This window comes from Anabrus simplex, chromosome 1, assembly GCF_040414725.1.
Source record: "Anabrus simplex isolate iqAnaSimp1 chromosome 1, ASM4041472v1, whole genome shotgun sequence".
Taxonomy (NCBI): Eukaryota; Metazoa; Arthropoda; class Insecta; order Orthoptera; family Tettigoniidae; genus Anabrus; species Anabrus simplex.
Window position 1 is genome coordinate 91,482,429 of NC_090265.1, and position 18,968 is coordinate 91,501,396.

Below are 18,968 nucleotides of genomic sequence, written 5' to 3' on the forward strand. Positions count from 1 at the left end.
TCGAATACCCTTGCGGATACGGAACACCCGCCGAATGGACCCTTAATCGAACCAAATTAACTACCAGTTGCTTTGGATAGGTTGCGAAATATTATGGGAAAGCATGGTGTTCACTACGAGTTAACAGCAGCATTCACAATTGAAATAAAATCCCACCATGTATTTGCATTCATGACACCCTTAAGTGATAAAATAATCCCGATGCTAAACGTGCATCACCCAAACAGCTGTTCAGAAGGAACCAACAACACCATGATCCACGAGGATCTTACGTTACGTCGTTCTGAAGGAACAAAACTGCGAAATGCAGGAAACACTTATTCATCACGCATTTAGAAGAAATGCCAAACAATGAAGTTAATTAAAAAGTGGTAAATCACTTGAAAAGTCTTATTATCAAACCGATTTTCAGGTTAGAAATGTTTACGTTACGCTTAATAAAATTACCAGTCCACATTGAAAAATACTACTTTAAGGAATTCTTTCCTTTGGAAAACAATGACTACCATTACAGATCCATCTACTTATTGTTTGTCCCAACACACTACCTACAAAGTTATCACTTAGTCGAATTCAAAATACGTATAAAATGCCAGAACGACAAAATTGAAAATAAAATATATTACAGGCTGACGAATCGAATCCGCATTCGCAACTCAAGTCTCTCACTAATACATTGAGTGTCAATATGTGCACTATCAAAGCGAAACGGACTTCAGAACGACAAAACAATTAAGTCCGTAAAATAAAATTAAATATCGAAGTTATTTGAACTCAATACGCATGGAGAATTACAGTAAAATATTCAATCCCCGCTAGGTCAGTACCCAATGTTGGGCAACCCTCATTTGCCGATAACGGTCCCATATCTTAGGGAGCACCTTCCAGATGTTGGGAGCCGCGTGCAAGATTGGCCTCATTATTACCGATCTAACCCTCTTCATATTTCGTATTTTACTGTAGATGCTACCATCACACAGGTCACTTCGCAAAACATCTAATCTGAGATTTGAGTATGTACGGCTGACTTCCCAGACATATCGTCGGGCTTACTCAAAGTCTGTATACCCTAACACTAATCTCTATGTATACGTACCCTCCTAATTCTGTCGTTGAGCGTGAACTAGGACGTCTCATCATCAGTATACTCCTAGGATAACACGTGACGTACTAATTCTATTGTCGGGCGGAAACTGGGTCGTATTATGCTTCCCCTGGCACATCAGGCGAACTAGCAATTTCAAACAAACACTGACATTTCAGTTGTAAACCTGGTCAAGACTAATAACACACAACGGAACAACGTCTCTTACTATTAAACGAACGCAAGTCGGAAAATGCAGTAAGTCTCTATCTCGTTACAAAACGTGAACTCGAAAATAAATATTGTGTGGTGAGCAATCCCTCAACTCAAACACGATCACAGCATGCGCAATGAAGGTTTAGGGAATAATAATAATAATTCCCGACACACGTCTACCATTTAGTGGATGTTGTCAAAATAATAATCATCACCACCGCATTGGAAACCCTCAAATCGCCTACCGTCATTTCCACATATTTATATCCATGACTATCCAGTGAAACGAAATTCAATAAATTTACACGGTCACACAACACCAACCGTGTATTCTAAATGCTCTTTTATCCTAGAGGTCACATTATCCTAATATTCATACTGACTTTACGTAACTGGTCGCTTGGCTTTTACTACCAAGATTTTTAATCTTTACTAGAATCGTTTTTCACTTGGGATCTTACTAGAAATCTACTGTGCATCACACAGTAGTCGTCTCAATTTTCGGATTGTTAGCGGAATACACTACAGCCTCTCACATAAAATCTCACATTTAATATACAGCCTGTCTCACAAATCCTTCCTCGGCAAACATAGCCTGTCTCAAAACTCATTCTCCTCACCTTATCCCGGCGGTATTACTTAAAATCCAGGCTCCCTTTCACCTTCAATATTTCTACCAATCTCATCTCCACATATATAAATTCTTCGCTCTCAATCCATTTTTCTTATATTTCAAGACCCTTTTCAAATTTCAATCCTCTTGTGAAAAACAATAACCATTATAAAATACACCTCTTTATTTTACTGTTACTACAACTTTTGAACCTCGAGAATACAAGAATACACCGCGATTTTCCGTATAATCGACATACACGATGTCACAAAATTTTACTTCCCATGAATAAAACATAACTCTATCGAATTTCACTGGAATTTTCTAAATGCCTGCGATCCTTGTAAAACATACTTGTTAAATGCACTTTTAACATAGGAAAATTTTATCCCGCGGTAGACATTATTATTATTGTTATTATTATTATTGTTAATATTATTATTATTATTATTATTACTATTAATATTATTATTACTTCGACAAAAATTTCTGAATTCAAATGATATTTGAAATTAAGACATTCGCCACGACTACTTTATCATGATCACCATCCTAATTTTACTCACTTCGGACAATATCTCGAAGAACAATAACACAAGATTCCAACGTCGCATTTTATAGTTTCTTGGCGTGAATTTTACAAAACTAAAATTTTCACACGCGACCAAAATTATAACACTTTTCGTCTGATAATTACAAATATCACCCGACACACGTCTTGAAAAATTGGTTGGGACAAACAACAGCCTAACTACAACATAATACAAAATATAGACAGACCTGCATTGATGTCATCTTCAATATTCTGGCTACATTTAGCCAACTGCCCTCGTGCTTAGCCGCACATGGATACAAGGAACATCATCTTCTTAAACATATCTATCTTACAAATACTGCCTTTTCACACGTTATTAAATGACAACGTCCACCTCTGTGGTGTAGTGCGTAGCGTGATTAGCTGCCACCCCCGGAGGTCCGGGTTCGATTCCCGGCTCTGCCACGAAATTTGAAAAGTGGTACGAGGGCTGGAACGGGGTCCACTCAACCTCGGGAGGTCAACTGAGTAGAGGTGGGTTCGATTCCCACCTCAGCCATCCTCGAAGTGGTTTTCCGTGGTTTCCCACTTCACCTCGAGGCGAATGCCGGGATGGTACCTAACATAAGGCCACGGTCGCTTCCTTCCCTCTTCCTTGCCTATCCCTTCCAATCTTCCCTTCCCCCTACAAGGCCGGTGTTCACCATAGCAGGTGAGGCCGCCTGGGCGAGGTACTGGTCATACTCCCCAGTTGTATCCCCCGACCAAGAGTCTGAAGATCCAGGACACTGCTCTTGATGCGGTAGAGGTGGGATCTCTCGCTGAGTCCGAGGGAAAAACCGAACCTGGAGGGTAAACACAAATCACGCACTTCCTTCGTTATGATTTTGTACAGCAAACCTCCTTCGTTCTGCAGTCGACTGCAACTCTCTCCCTTCTCGCCAGACTCGGCTTTCATTCCCCTAATACAACAGGTGTTCCGCAGATAACGAAATCAGAACTACTCTGACTAGCTTCCCAACTCCCTTAACACTTTCCAACACACACGAGGTGATTTTCATGAAACTTGTTCCAGAATTCCGGACAAAATTGCGATTTATTTAGATGTTAATCTCATAATTTTACCACACTCGCGACAGGTGAAATTAATTATTTCTTCTCGGGCTTTCCGCGGGTTTTCTTCATCCATTGACCTTGGCACGTGGAGCTAGTCCACTGATCTGACGCTGATTTGTACCTTAGAATACCTTGTAATTTGGATTATTTATTTCTGTATTTACTGTGTTGCCAAAATCTCTCGTTACGAAGAAATCCGTGAATATAAAACATTGTTGAATATTGGCAGTCCACCGAAGTGTCACGGTATTTCACGAGCTTGCGGCTCGGCCTGACACGGGGCGCTCGCTCCCACTAGACAGCCAAGCTCACGAAATGGCCGCCCTCAAACAAGTAACTTTTTTATGTTGTTGAAATAAATATTGTCCGCCTCTGTGGTGTAGTGGTTAGCATGATAGCATGATTAGCTGCCACCCACGGAGGTCCGGGTTCGATTCCCGGCTCTGCCACGAAAATTTGAAAAGTGGTACGAGGGCTGGAACGGGGTCCACTCAGCCTCGGGAGGTCAACTGAGTAGAGGTGGGTTCGATTCCCACCTCAGCCATCCTCGAAGTGGTTTTCCGTGGTTTCCCACTTCTCCTCCAGGCGAATGCCGGGATGGTACCTAACTTAAGGCCACGGCCGCTTCCTTCCCTCTTCCTTGTCTATCCTTTCCTATCTTCCCATCCATCCACAAGGCCCCTGTTCAGCATAGCAGGTAAGGCCGCCTGGGCGAGGTACTGGTCATTCTCCCCGGTTGTATCCCCCGACCAAGAGTCTCAAGCTCCAGGATACTGCCCTTGAGGCGGTAGAGGTGGGATCCCTCGCTGAGTCCGAGGGAAAAGCCGAACCTAGAGGGTAAACAGATGATGATGATGATGATGATGATGATGATGATGAAATAAATATTGAGAAAAGAATAATAATTTTCCTCATCGTAGAATTATGGGTTCAATAAATCTATATAATAATATTCCTATACCTTATAGTTAATCTTACATGCCCATTAGAAAGATTAAAGTTATACAGGATGAAGCGAAATTCGCGCACTCCTGAGTCGCAGCGCGACTCCTCACATGCTAGCAATTAAAAAAATGTCTGTCACAAAAGTTCGTCCTGCGAATATATCCGGCAGAAAAAGAACGTTGAAGAGTGGCAATCTGGCAACACTGTAACCACATGTAGGGTAACTACATCTGTCAGCACATACGACTCGTACTGTACAGTTGGTAGAGTGGATAAAGTTTTTGGTTAGCATGCAGGAGGTCAAGGGTTCGATCCTGGGTTGAGGTGCACTTTTTTATTTGTTAATTTCCATCGGACATTACATACTGTAATGCAGTAAGACACCGTTTCTTAGGTCGCATGTATCCTACATTTACAGAATTTAGCAACGCTGAACACGTTGTAACGCATCTAGTAGATGAAATGGAGTATGGCTTTTAATGTCGGGAGGTCCCAGGACGGGTTCGGCTCGCCAGGTGCAGGTCTTTTGATTTGACACCCGTACGTAATCTGCGCGTCATGATGAGGATGAAGTGATGATGAGGACAACACATACACCCAGCCTTCATGCCAGGGAAATTAATCAATGATGCTTAAAATTCCCGACTGTACCGGGAATCGAACCCGAGACCCCTGTGACCAAAGGCCAGTACGCGAACCATTTAGCCATGGAGCCGGACATCTAGTAGATGAAGTGGTGCGAGTAAATTCACGCCCACGACGTGGGAAAGGCGTCTTTCAAAGCTGACCAATGAAAACGAATGTTCGTGCATTTCTAGGATCGTAGTATGTAAGTGCAAATGGCTTGTCGAGGATGCGCTGCAATCGCTGTTGACAATTAAGATGCCAGGTACCATACCATCTGGACTACATTTACGAAAAAAAACCACGCCTCAAACCAGGATCGAATCCTCGACCTCCTGCATGCTAACCCAAAACTCAGTCCACTGCACCAGCTGTACAGCACGACTAACATGTGCTGGCAGAGGTAGTTACCGTACATGTTGCAACAGTGTTGCCATATTGCCACTTTTCAACGTCCTTTTTCTCCCGGATATACTCGCAGGACGAACTTTTGTGAGATACATTTTTTAATTGCTGGCATGTGAGGAGTCGCGCTGCGACGCCCGAGTGCGCGAAAATCGCTTCACCCTGTATAGTAAAATATGAAATCATATAATAAAGACACATGCTGGGAAACTGATATAGAAAATGACTGGCAAATTCAGTTTTTTATCTCAAAAATACTCATTTTGCTCACTGACCACAGACATGTCACCAAATGAAGAAGTAGCTCATGGCGCCGACCTACCTTACCCTGTAGGGAGGTCCCTCAACCCCTTATGAGTGAGCGTCCCTTGAAGTAAAACCAAACTGAAGAAATGGGGAATCCTTCCAGGAAACGCAGACATCTCGTGTGGATGTGCTGCTGAACAAAACCTACTTATCTGTCCCCTCCTGGACAACGCATGCACATCACAAGATGCTTTTAGAGGAAACAGCAAGGCCATCGCAGGTGCAGCAAAATGTATATTTTAACATTTAAACATATCAATACACATTCGAAATAAGTGTATAAACTTGCACCATGTAACAAAACACACACATAACCATAGATATCAAAACTGACGCTGTCATGGTAAGACAAGTCAATAACCTATTAGTATCTTGGGTTGTAACACAGAAGGAATAATACAAAAAGATTCTCTTATTAAACAAACCAGGCTATTTAGTCAGATAACTACGTTCTCGAAGATTTCTTCTTACACTGTGCTACACTATGCACAGAGAAAACGAACATTGAACACTGTATGACTAGTTACCTGCAATCTGCATCTGTTTGCCGTTGGGAAGCAGTATTTCCTTTCCAATTGGCATGCTCCGAGCCCATACCCTTCTTTGTTTTAAACACTTTTCAGTTCCACAATTCAGAACAACGTTTTTTCCTTGTAAATTCATTTAAATCGTCTCCGGATTTGTCTGAGGAATCCATCACCGAAGGTATTTTATACTCTCACAGCAGTTCAGCTGAACATCTTAACACTTTCCCATCAACACACTTGTTTCAGCTGAACTGAATTCAAGAAGATTCTTCAAGTTGCAGTAGTTTAAGTGTTTCACCTGGTCTTTTGTGAAATGCATTCTTCAAATTGGGAGAAAACTACGAGAACTTACACACGACTTGTGATCGTGATGAGTGTTTATCATTAAAATCTTGACTTGTCTTGCACTGAATATCAACAACACGCGCTTGCTTCATAAATGTTATCTATCTATAATTCATGCGTCACCTTAACATGTATGATTTTTTCCGGGCTGAGTGGCTCAGACGGTTAAGGCGCTGGCCTTCTGACTCCAACTTGGCAGGCTCGATCCTGGCTCAGTCTGGTGGTATTTGAAGGTGCTCAAATACGTCAGCCTCGTGTCGGTAGATTTACTGGCACGTAAAAAGAACTCATGCGGGACTAAATTCCGGCAACTCCGCGTCTCCGAAAACCGTAAAGGAGTAGTTAATGGGACGTAAAACAAATAACATTATTATTATTATTATTATTGTATGATTTTGACCGATGATGGTCTCTAGCAAGACCGGAACCAGTTTCATCAAATATATGTAACTTCTTTTAGGTTACAATAAACAGTATTGAATAGGTGGAAACCTTTTAGCTCTTGTTTTCTAATATATTGCTTTTCTGTCTGGAAAAATATAAAATTTATTACCTCAGAAGTCCCATATTAGCACCAACATATATAAAGATAAGACCTACAGTAATAACCCGTATAGGTACCACCAAAATGATTATTAGTCCCGTATTTTATCTCAACGCCGCAATTGTTTTATTCAATAATTCAAATAACTCAGTTTCTTACTTTGTTCCCAATTTATAGTTAACTAATAATCTTGTTACCAGAGTTGTCGTTACCGGGCGAGTTGGCCGTGCGCGTAGGGGCGCGCGGCTGTGAGCTTGCATCCGGGAGATAGTAGGTTCGAATCCCACTATCGGCAGCCCTGAAGATGGTTTTCCGTGGTTTCCCATTTTCACACCAGGCAAATGCTGGGGCTGTACCTTAATTAAGGCCACGGCCGCTTCCTTCCAACTCCTACGCCTTTCCTATCCCATCGTCGCCATAAGACCTATCTGTGTCGGTGCGACGTAAAGCCCCTAGAAAAAAAAAGAGTTGTTGTTGTGATCCGTGCTATAGTTTTAGCCTTGTATGATTGATAGGAAATGTATTGTTCTCAAATTATTATGATTTGTTAAAGATTGTTACTAAATATTGTAGCAGAAATTGATCTGTTCTTCCTAATTTTCCTTATTTAATTTATTCATTCCATTCTTATCAACAGCCAATAGACTATCACACAGGATTGTAACACGATATTATAAATCAATAAATTACAGTAGGTAAATACGTTTAATGGATGTGACACAATTCTTATCTCAAAATATGTAACAAGACTTGATTGAGGATATCTCAGATCAACATTATCCAAGTTGACTACAATCTCGTAGTTCCATTCCAGAGTAGGTACCGCGTTTTAAACCCAGGTGAACACTGACAGTTATATAATTTTATTAGCACCTATGAAAATATTATCAATTAAAATTACACAAACACTCTGCTAAAGATACTACATCGGAATGTTTTCAAATTGTATTAAGTAATCGGGATTAGTTACCGAGATTTGACTACAAATGCAATGAAACAACAACAGAAACAAACGTGCATCATTGATATTATGTGTAAAGCCTCCCAGGTGATCTTTCTTACATTTCACGACATGTTCCAGCCATTCTGGTCTCCAAGTTCAAGAAGTAGAACTACAGGGTATAGAGGAAAGGGAATTTCGCAGCACAGTGTGCAGTGAAGCGGGAATTACAGCGCAGTCTGGTACTGAAGGACAAAAACACCGAAAAATTAGGTCATTAAGATGAATTATAGTATTGGCTTAAAATTCCTTGTTTCCTAGTTTTTATAAACTTCTGAACAGCCACAATGCGTGAAGGATTCTTCATTCCAGGGTAGTCAGATGACGGGTACTTTTCATTGAAATCGGAGATATTTCACACGCGGAGGAAAAGAGGAAGCATTTGCACCAAAGCGTGAATGTTTGGTAAAAAGTAAGTAATTTCTATAGTTGCTGTTGATTGTAAGAAAATATTCAGTAATAATTTCTAAAAGTAGTTACCCAAGTAATATATTGAGCTTAATGACACCATACAAGTGTAGCCAGCGCAAACAGATCCTTTGTTATATAAAAATGGATTGTACATTACAATAATGTTCTGTATTAAGTGGTTCTATATTACAAAAATTTAAACTGCTGAGCTTAATAATAATAATAATAAAATAACAATAATAATACTAATAATTGTTACGGAGATACTGTGGAGCACAGAGGTGTAAGAAGGTCCGGGAGTGAATGGGTGGACAGAGAAAAGTTTGAAGCGTAATTTGAAACACTAAAATTAGAAATTTTATTTCTTTCCTTTTTTCCTTTCCTGAATTCAAGGCCTGATGAACAACACCAAATAACAGTTGGATAGACAAAGGTGAGCTCGTCGGTTCTTGTAACAATGGTTTGAAATCCTAACTCCCATCAGGTACACAATAATTTGGAGAAAGAGCTTGTAGATCCAAAGTTACATAGTTCAAAAGAGCACCACTGCTCCATTCAATCAACACTTTAGGAGACTGCTCTCCAAAATATATTCAAATCTAGCCTCTCCCAGGCACAGTCTAAATTCTACATTAGATCAATACAAGCAGTTTCCACTGTCTGAGTTACCTTTAAATAGGAATAGTTAAACCGTAACAGAGAAAATAAGTGCCCATTCTACATGGCCTTAGTGATCAAAAGAAAATGTTCAATATATCGGCCGTAAACCAAAACGCTAGGAGGCGAACGCTTGCACTCCTTTGAAAATACACCCTGAAACACTTAAAACCCTATTTTGGCTTACCTGAAGTTACAGAGGCTAAGCTATAGGGTGACCAGATGGAGAAAATATTAAATTCAAAAAGAAGAGATAAATTTGAAATGTTACAAATTCATAGTCACCCCAATACCAAGTTGAATGAGAATTAAAAGAGGGTACCACTTTTTATTCCCTCATTTAGAATAAAGCCCTTAGACTTGCTTGAAAATTGACATGGCCCGAAAGGTCCCAGTATCCCCGACCCTAAATCTCACGCTCCATTAAGAAAGAATCTTGAAACCTTCCCCTCAAGTCAGCATTCTGAGATTATCACATGATTAACACGTTCAGTACCTGCTTCTGAGCGGGACACTTGAATGCCTGGATCGGCCATTTTCATGCCCGGCCCTCTTGACGTGCATAACTTATTACAATTTACAATTACTGCTAAACTATAAATGTTAGAAAAATGATACTTTGTGCTTACCTCTCGTAAATATTTAGGGTCACAGGTTTAAAAATACGTCTAATTTTATACAGCCTATCTGTATTTTCGGCATAATGATTACTGTCACCGAAGTGAAGAAATAAAGAATATGAAGGAAGCGTATTCGGAACATTGTATTAGGAAATATCAAAGTATGAAAAACAGGGTCTTCGTTCCAGTACATTTTTATATCAGGATTTTGGACTAATCGGTTTCCACGATTGCATGATCGAATTCTTTGTGAAAGGCCGGGGCACCTCACTTATCACTTGACTTGCGTATAGATTGGTCTGCTCACACACATACTGATAACATTCGTAATTCATGAAAATACTCACGTCACTCAAAATATCCTGCTTATTTTCTATTTGAAAGTTTATACCTGAATTCTCTGTAAATGGTGGAACGGGTGGACAATAACTAGGATATGTATCATGCACTTCACTTTTCTCTATAAGTCTATCGGATTCGGGAATCGGAATTTCCTCGTCACTCATTTTCACTATCTGAGTCTATTTCAAGAATAAGTTTATCATCAGAATAATAATTGTGAACAATATCCGTAATAAACTTTGTTTTATAAGCCATTATACTACACTCGGTAAGAACGACACGTACTGCATTGGAATCTCAAGTACCGATTTGGAAGTGCTGAGATATTCCCGCTAAAACAGCTGAGATAAACATGAGCCCACTCAACGCGGGGGTTATCTCAAAAAGGTCAACCAACTTCCTGTTACAACCAGTAACGCTGACTAAGGTGTAAGAATGCATAGATGACGAATATAAACAGCATTGCTTCGCGCGGAACATTCAACGTCTTACGCCGTTCACGGCCCGCAATGAGTTAAAAGATGTCTGCCATTACCTTGATCTGGTGGGCCTTCCGACGCCAGACAAGGCTTTTACCATACCTCCACTACGTACGCACTCTAAACCTCCTGACTAGAGCGATGGAAAAGACAACATGGCCCAAAAGGTCCCAGCTTTTACAGTGGAGGGAAAGGTTCCAGAACTCTCTGGCCCAAAGCCCTGTGCACCCCCTCAGTTCTGATTGGCAAATTTAACAAATATCCAACATTTCTGATTCGTTGATAATTTCATGAAGAAGGAAGGGAAAGAAGTGCAAGTAGCCTTAGAACACAAAAACAGTCTACAAACATTTCAGTTTTGTAAACCTAGAAACTACAAATTTCTTTGAAAATTAATTGTCCATCATCCCACCAGAGGGGGGGCACGTAAGTCGACAGTAGAGGCATCTGAAGATAAAGTTCGAAACTTCTTCTGATATACAGTTCAAGCCAACGAGCACAGAATAACATAGAGATGGCAATGTGGCGTCTGAGTTGAAGTCAGTGGACATAAGCGGCCGCCATGTTGTTTGTACCAAAACATTGGGGACCAGTTAGTATAAGTAAGTGAACAGTGCGCCACATGTGAAGTAAATAAAGGAAGTTTGTGTTATGATTTTAAAATGCCGACTTGTGTAGCGCATGGATGTGCAAACAGAGCTTCAAAGAAAATACCAGGGATAACTTTTCACAGGTAAGCAATATGTTTTTGCGAATATTCAGTGCCGAATTGTTTTCCCCTTGCACATGCAGTATAGGTTAAGAAGCCCCTTTATCATTTACAGTTTTCCTAAAGATAATGAACGACGGAAGAAATGGATAAGAGCTATACGAAGGGAAAATTGGTACCCCACACCTTTCAGTACCATATGTTCAGCTCACTTTACTGAACGTGATTTTGATCGTACTTCATGGGAATGGACTGTGACATCTATGTTTGCTGCTTTCCCAAAGTACCTACAAATACAATCAAAGGTCAGTTTCTCTTCATTTTACCCTCTGATGTGAGAAATATGTCGAAATACATATTTTTTAGTGTAAGCCTACTATTTCTTAAATTTATTTTACAGGAGAGGAGGGTCCGTAAAATCATAAAGACTGTGGAAATGCCTTCATTAGATTCCTCTACAGCAGTCCAGGAAGTACCTGTTGTGGAAAAATCTATCTGTAATAAAAGTGCAGAAACATGTTTTAGTGCTCAAATAGATCACATGAAAACCAAAGAAATTGCGAAAACCAAAGAAATTGCGTACAGAAAGAGTGGCAGGAGGGTACTCGGAATGATGAGATAAAGGCTAATTTAGGAATGAACTCGATGGATGAAGCTGTACGTATAAACCGGCTTCGGTGGTGGGGGCATGTGAGGCGAATGGAGGAGGATAGGTTACCTAGGAGATTAATGGACTCTGGTATGGAGGGTAAGAGAAGTAGAGGGAGACCAAGACTACGATAGTTAGACTCAGTTTGGATTTAAAGATAAGAGATATAGAACTAAATGAGGCCACAGCACTAGTTGCAAATAGAGGATTGTGACGACATTTAGTAAATTCACAGAGGCTTGCAGACTGAACGCTGAAAGGCATAAGTCTATAATGATTATGTATGTATACATTACAAAATAATCCTTGAGATGAATTAATTAATTTCATCAAGTGTACTAATGTAAAAATATTTCTCTATTTTTTGATATGATTTACTTGGCTCAACAATTCTATAATAATTAGGCCTATTTACCTCATACTTACTGGTCTTCCAGGATATCTTTATTATTGACCGTGTACTATTTTATTTATAGGCCTACAGACTGTGTATATTTTTATTGTGTATGATATTTTGTGTGGATGTGTACTGTATATGGTATCTATATAAATATTCATGGTCCATAACCTGTCTTATTCTTTCTCTAAAATAGGTCTTTATGAAAATGTTCCATTATTTTTAGCTGCACCTTGCAAATCGGCAATTCGTTTGGGCTAAATACGATCTGATATAATAACAGGCTATTTGAGCTCATATTTCCGAATTTTAAACTACCGGTATTGCGATTAAAACAGTGTTCTGGACTGCCCCGTGCTTATCATTATGACTAAGGCACTTTTCTATTGCGTTACATACGTTAACCAATGCAATAATGTTACAGAAATCTTTTAAAATGACAGACTCTGATAGGAATTAACTAGCACTGCTGGTAATGCCAACATGGCGATGCGCGCAAAACTCGGCTTCAGCGAGCCAATGCATTGCGGTAGGCATTGCCATCTCTATGTTATTCTGTGCTCGGTGGTTCAAGCTTCATATAACAGAAGATGGCCTTCTAAAAGGTGCTCAATTTGAATATACGGAGTAAGTGTACCTCCGGTACAATAATAATAATAATAATAATAATAATAATAATAATAATAATAATAATAATAATAATAATAATAATAGTGCAAGACGCAGGCCTACCATACCGGGTATTGCAGCAGTATTTTGGAAGATGTTTGCCGTCAAGGAAAGCTACCTAGCCACGACTGCCGAGGCGGCTATGCGTGGGTCCATGCTTCTTTTAAGGAACCATTTATATTCCAAGACAACATTTTATAATACTCTGTCATATGGCAAAACCGTTGAGGGTCAGTTTCCTAAATAAAATGTTATATATCAAATATTATTTATCAAAAAATTGCATCAAGTTCATGGCCAACTGCCTTACAGATGATCTCGCGGTCCCGTCCAGAAACACCGACACAGCTAAAAAGCAGATAAATATACTAAAGCAAGAAGCAGATAATGCAGGACTCCAAATGTCTGCTCTGCCACGAAATTTGAAAAATGGTACGAGGGCTGGAACGGGGTTCACTCAGCCTCGGAAAGTCAACTGGGAATAGGGGGTTTCAATTTCCACCTCAGGCATCCTTGAAGTGGTTTTCCAGGTTTTTTCCAGGAAAATGCTGGGATGGTACCTAACTTAAGGCCACGCCCGCTTCCTTCCTTCCTTCCTTCCTTCCTTCCTTGTCTATCCCTTCCAATCTTCCCATCCTCCCGCAAGCACTTCAGGTGAGGGCGCCTGGGTGAGGTACTGGTATTCCTTCCCAGTTGTATCCCCGACCCTAAATCTCACGCTCAGGACACTGACCTTGAGGTGGTAGAGGTGGGATCCTAGCTCAGTCCGAGGGAAAGCCAACCCTGGAGAGTAAACAGATTAAGAAAGAAAGAAGAAGAAAAACCAAATTCGATATGATCAACATCACTTGAAAACAGAATATGGTAAGGTGGGTCCGGCGCAGCGGTGTAGAGGGCAACGCGTCCGCCTGTCACCCGGGGGCCCCAGGTTCCATTCCCGGCCGGGTCAGGGGTTTTTAATTGTAGATGATTAATATCCCTGGCCTGGGGACTGGGTGTTTGTGCCGAACTTAACGCTCCTTTCCTTATATTCAACATTCTACACTTCCTCAATTCCAATTACACGCAGGTTCATGTCATATGGTGCAAGTAGGGGCAAACGATCTCTATAGGTCGACGCCCCGAACAACTAGCATTTAAAAAAATGGTAAGGTGGAAAGAGTTGACAGCTTCGAGTAGCTAAAAACTAGCGAGAGAAGCCAACTACACCAGGCGAGGGAAAACGGCCGCTTCTTTTCGCAGGACACATGGTTTGTAAATGAGGAGACCCATCTCAAGACAAGCTAAATTAAGACACAAGAACACAGTGATTAAAACAGAGTGTCTGAATGTCTCCGAATCACAGTACTAAGTGAAGCCTAGATATTTGAGGGGAAAATCCTTCGCAAGATAATGGGCCCAATAATGGTGAATGCCCAGCACTGGTTTCGAGGAAGGGGGAAGCGAAATATTGATTGAGTCGATGAAGAAAAGAAGACTCAAATTTTATGGACATCTGTTTAGAATGGACGAGAAGAGGCTGACCGAACAGATTTTTAAAACACTTGCCAATAGGCCTAACGTTTGCGACAAAGGGTTCAGGGAGATAAGAAGGGATCTTGAGCAATCTGGATTAAATTGGGAAGACATCCTAAACTGAAAAAGGTACACATCATTGATGGATGGCTTCAGAGGCTTCCATCGCGAACAGAAATTGAATAGGGGATGGACAGAGGAAAGAATACAGTCTGTCAGAGAAAGAATACAAAGATTTTCGGCTACAAAGAAGGCTTCCAGTAACGTGTGATTGTTGCATAACGTGGTCTCAAAGGGCCGTAAACGAAAATATTCATAATTGCAATATAATAATAATAATAATAATAATAATAATAATAATAATAATAATAATAATAATAATAATAATAATATGGGTCCACCTCTGTGGTGTAGTGGTTAGCGTGATTAGCTGCCACCCCCGGAGGTCCGGGTTCGATTCCCGGCTCTGCCACGAAATTTGAAAAGTGGTACGAGGGCTGGAACGGGGTCCACTCAGCCTCGGGAGGTCAACTGAGTAGAGGTGGGTTCGATTCCCACCTCAGCCATCCTGGAAGTGGTTTTCCGTGGTTTCCCACTTCTCCTCCAGGCAAATGCCGGGATGGTACCTCACTTAAGGCCACGGCAGCTTCCTTCCCTCTTTCCTTGTCTATCCCTTCCAATCTTCCCATCCCTCCACAAGGCCCCTGTTCAGCATAGCGGGTGAGGCCGCCTGGGCGAGGTACTGGTCATCCTCCCCAGTTGTATCCCCGACCCAACGTCTGAAACTCCAGGACACTGCCCTTGGGGCGGTAGAGGTGGGATCCCTCGCCCAGTCCGAGGGAAAAGCCAACCCTGGAGGGTAAACAGATTAAGATAGATAATAATATGGTCTCAACTATCATGTGCAAGGTATATTGATTGTTGGAGGCCATTTTGCGCTAGCTACCCAGGAAAATTTCACTTCACTGAAAGACATGTGAAAGGGGAAATAATGTCCTCGATTACATCTGACAACTACTAACTATTGGCATCTGAAAATGTATCTTCTTCTTCTTCGTCTTAATAAATACATCGCAATTCGGAAATGTTCCGGTGGTAATGGTCACTTACAGTAGTGTGATAATAAAGTAATGTAAAAACAGAATTACCCAACAAGAAGAAGAGTACAACAAGCAATTCCATGGAAAGAAAATAGTAGAAGAAATATTACTAGTCTAACATTCTAAATCCATTATCATCATGAACAAATTCACACACAACTTAAGTATTTCCAGTGCTTAACACTACGACTTACAATACTATAGGTTGAGCTTGTTACTAGCTTAACAGTACAAGTCATAATAAAATAAAGTTAAAACATAACTACCCTACAACAACAAAAACAACTACAACTAGCACCGCTAACAGCCCGTAATACGATTCCGAACAACATGCTCCTGCTGCTTCATGTAAATGATTTAGTATGGATTGGTAAAGATTGCTGTCTAGTAATTATCTAATAACCTGTGTGAGTGTAGTGTCCGGCTACTTGGCAAAATGCTTAGCGTGCTGGCCTTTGGACCAGAGGTCCTGGGTTCGATTCTCGGCCGGTCGAGGATTTTAACCTTAATTAGTCAGTTCCAATGGCTCGGGGGGGGGGGGGGGGGTGTGACGTTTTCACCATTAGAAATCACCCTAGGTAGGGCCCTCATATTCACAGATATGCAGGTCGCTAATAGGCCGTCTACGAGAAAAAGACCCACACCAGGCCTCTCCGGAGGCCATACGCCATTATTATTATTATTATTATGTGAGTGTAGTGTCAGTGCTGAGTGTAATTCACTTCGGTTAGGAGTGGGGTGAAATCACTTGCAGTCTGTCCGGCTTTATGGCTAAATGGTTAGGGTGCTGGTCTTTGAGCACAGGAGTCCCGGGTTCGATTCCCGGCAGGGTCGGAAATTTTAACCATCATTGTTTAATTTCGCTGGCACTGAGGCTGGGTGTATGTGTTTTCTTCATCATCATTTCATCCTCATCACGACGCGCAGGTCGCCTAGACCTGCACCTGGTGAGCCGAACATGTCCTCGGACACTCCTGGCACTAAAAGCCATACGCCATTTCATTTTACCTGTGGCCTGTATTTCAGGTGTCATCTTAACCATCACCAAGATCTGAACATTGAAACAATTGAAAATAAATTCTATAATGACCGAAAGTGTCATTCGAAACCACTTCCCTACTCAGTTACGTTGCTTGGGACGGGAAACACCCCGCTGCAGACCTTGAAACAAGATTTTGAATTTGTGACTGAGCCGGGAACCAAACCGAGACCGACCAGATAGGAATTTACAAAACTGTCTGCTGATCCCTGGACTGACTGAACAGAATGAGAATTATAATAATTAGTCTGTCATTCAGACAGCGTCACCCACCACCGCTATGAGGAAAGAGAGGGAATGGGTTTGGGAGGGAGTTGGTCCATCTGGGAATTTTCTCTTCAGCTTATTTCCTGATAGGACGAGGCATCACTGATTTAGCTACAGAAAGGCACTTACCCAGTGAATGGCTAAGTACTTTGATTCTCTTAGAAATAGAGCTTATATTCAGGAGATAGTGGGTTTGAATCACGCTGTCGACAGCTCTGAATATGGTTTTCCGTAGTTTACCATTTTCACACCATACAAATGCTGAGGCTGTACCTTAATTGAGGTCACGGCCACTACCTTCCAAATCCTAACCCTTTCCCATCCTTTCGTCGCCGACAACCTTCGATGTGTTAGAGCGACGTTAAACCAGTAGTAAAAAAAATACTTTTTTCTTTTGTCATCATCATCATCTGTTTACCCTCAAGGGCAGTGTCCCGGAGCTTCAGACTCTTGGTCGGGGGATACAACTGAGGAGAATGACCAGTACCTTGCCCAGGCGGCCTCACCTGCTATGCTGAACAGGGGCCTTGTGGAGGGATGGGAAGATTGGAAGGGATAGACAAGGAAGAGGGAAGGAACCGGCCGTGGCCTTAAATCAGGTACCATCCTGGCATTCGCCTGGAGGAGAAGTGGGAAACCACGGAAAACCACTTCGAGGATGGCTGAGGTGGAAATCGAACCCACCTCTACTCAGTTGACCTCCCGAGTCTGAGTGGACCCCGTTCCAGCCCTCGTACCACTTTTCAAATTTTCGTGGCAGAGCCGGGAATCGAACCCGGACCTCCGGGGATGGCAGCTAATCACTCTAACCACTACACCACAGAGGCGGTAAGTAAGAGAGTCGAGTCGGGATATTAGAAATCCGCGTAAGATGACGCTTTGTATGTGGTGCATGAGAATGTTTACTATTTTATTTTAACCAATAATGCTTGAGATATGAGAACAGTGTGCTGCATGATAAACATAATCATTGGTGGAGTAACGAAAGCGAACTCTACATAACTCCTCCCCAGTTGTATCCCCCGACCCGATGTCTGAAGCTCCACGACACTGCCCTTGAGGTGGTAGAGGTGGGATCCCTCGTTGAGTCCGAGGGAAAATCCGACCCTGGAGGGTAAGCAGATTAAGAAGAAGAAATATGTCAACCTCGTATCGGTAAAATAACTCTTGAGGGAATAAAATACGGCACCTCTGCATCTCAGAAAATCGTAAAAGTAGTTAGTGGGGTGTTACACTAAAAACGTTGAAAATCCACAGCCTATTTTCAGTCATTCGACGGGTTCAGGAATGGAATGAATGGATCTCTCATCTAGCGGCGAGGGTAGGAATTGTGCCGGCTGACGAGGCTTGTCGCACTCCCCTGGGGCAATGATTAATGACTGATATATGGAATAACATGATATTGGATAGTGTTTCTTGGGTGAAAGATGATATGGAAAACCCGGAGACAATTTTTTTCAAGTCGCTTTACGTCGCACCGACACAGACAGGTCTGATGATGGTACAGGAAAGGGCTAGGAATGGGAAGGAAGCATCCGTGACCTTCCTTAAGGTAAAGTCCTCCCCAGTCCAGCCCCGCGGTGTAGGGGGCAACGCGTCCGCCTGTCACCCGGCGGCCCCGGGTTCCATTCCCGGCCGGGTCGGATTTATTAATTGTACATGATTAATATCCCTGGCCTGGGAACTGGGTGTTTGTGTCGTCCTGAATGTTCCTTTCCTCACATTCAACACTTGACACCCCTGCAATTTCCAAATACACGCAGGTTCATGACATACGGTGCAAAGTAGGGGCAAAAGATCTTCGTAGGTCGACTCTCCGAATAAATAGCCCCAGCATTTGCTTGGTGTGAAAAT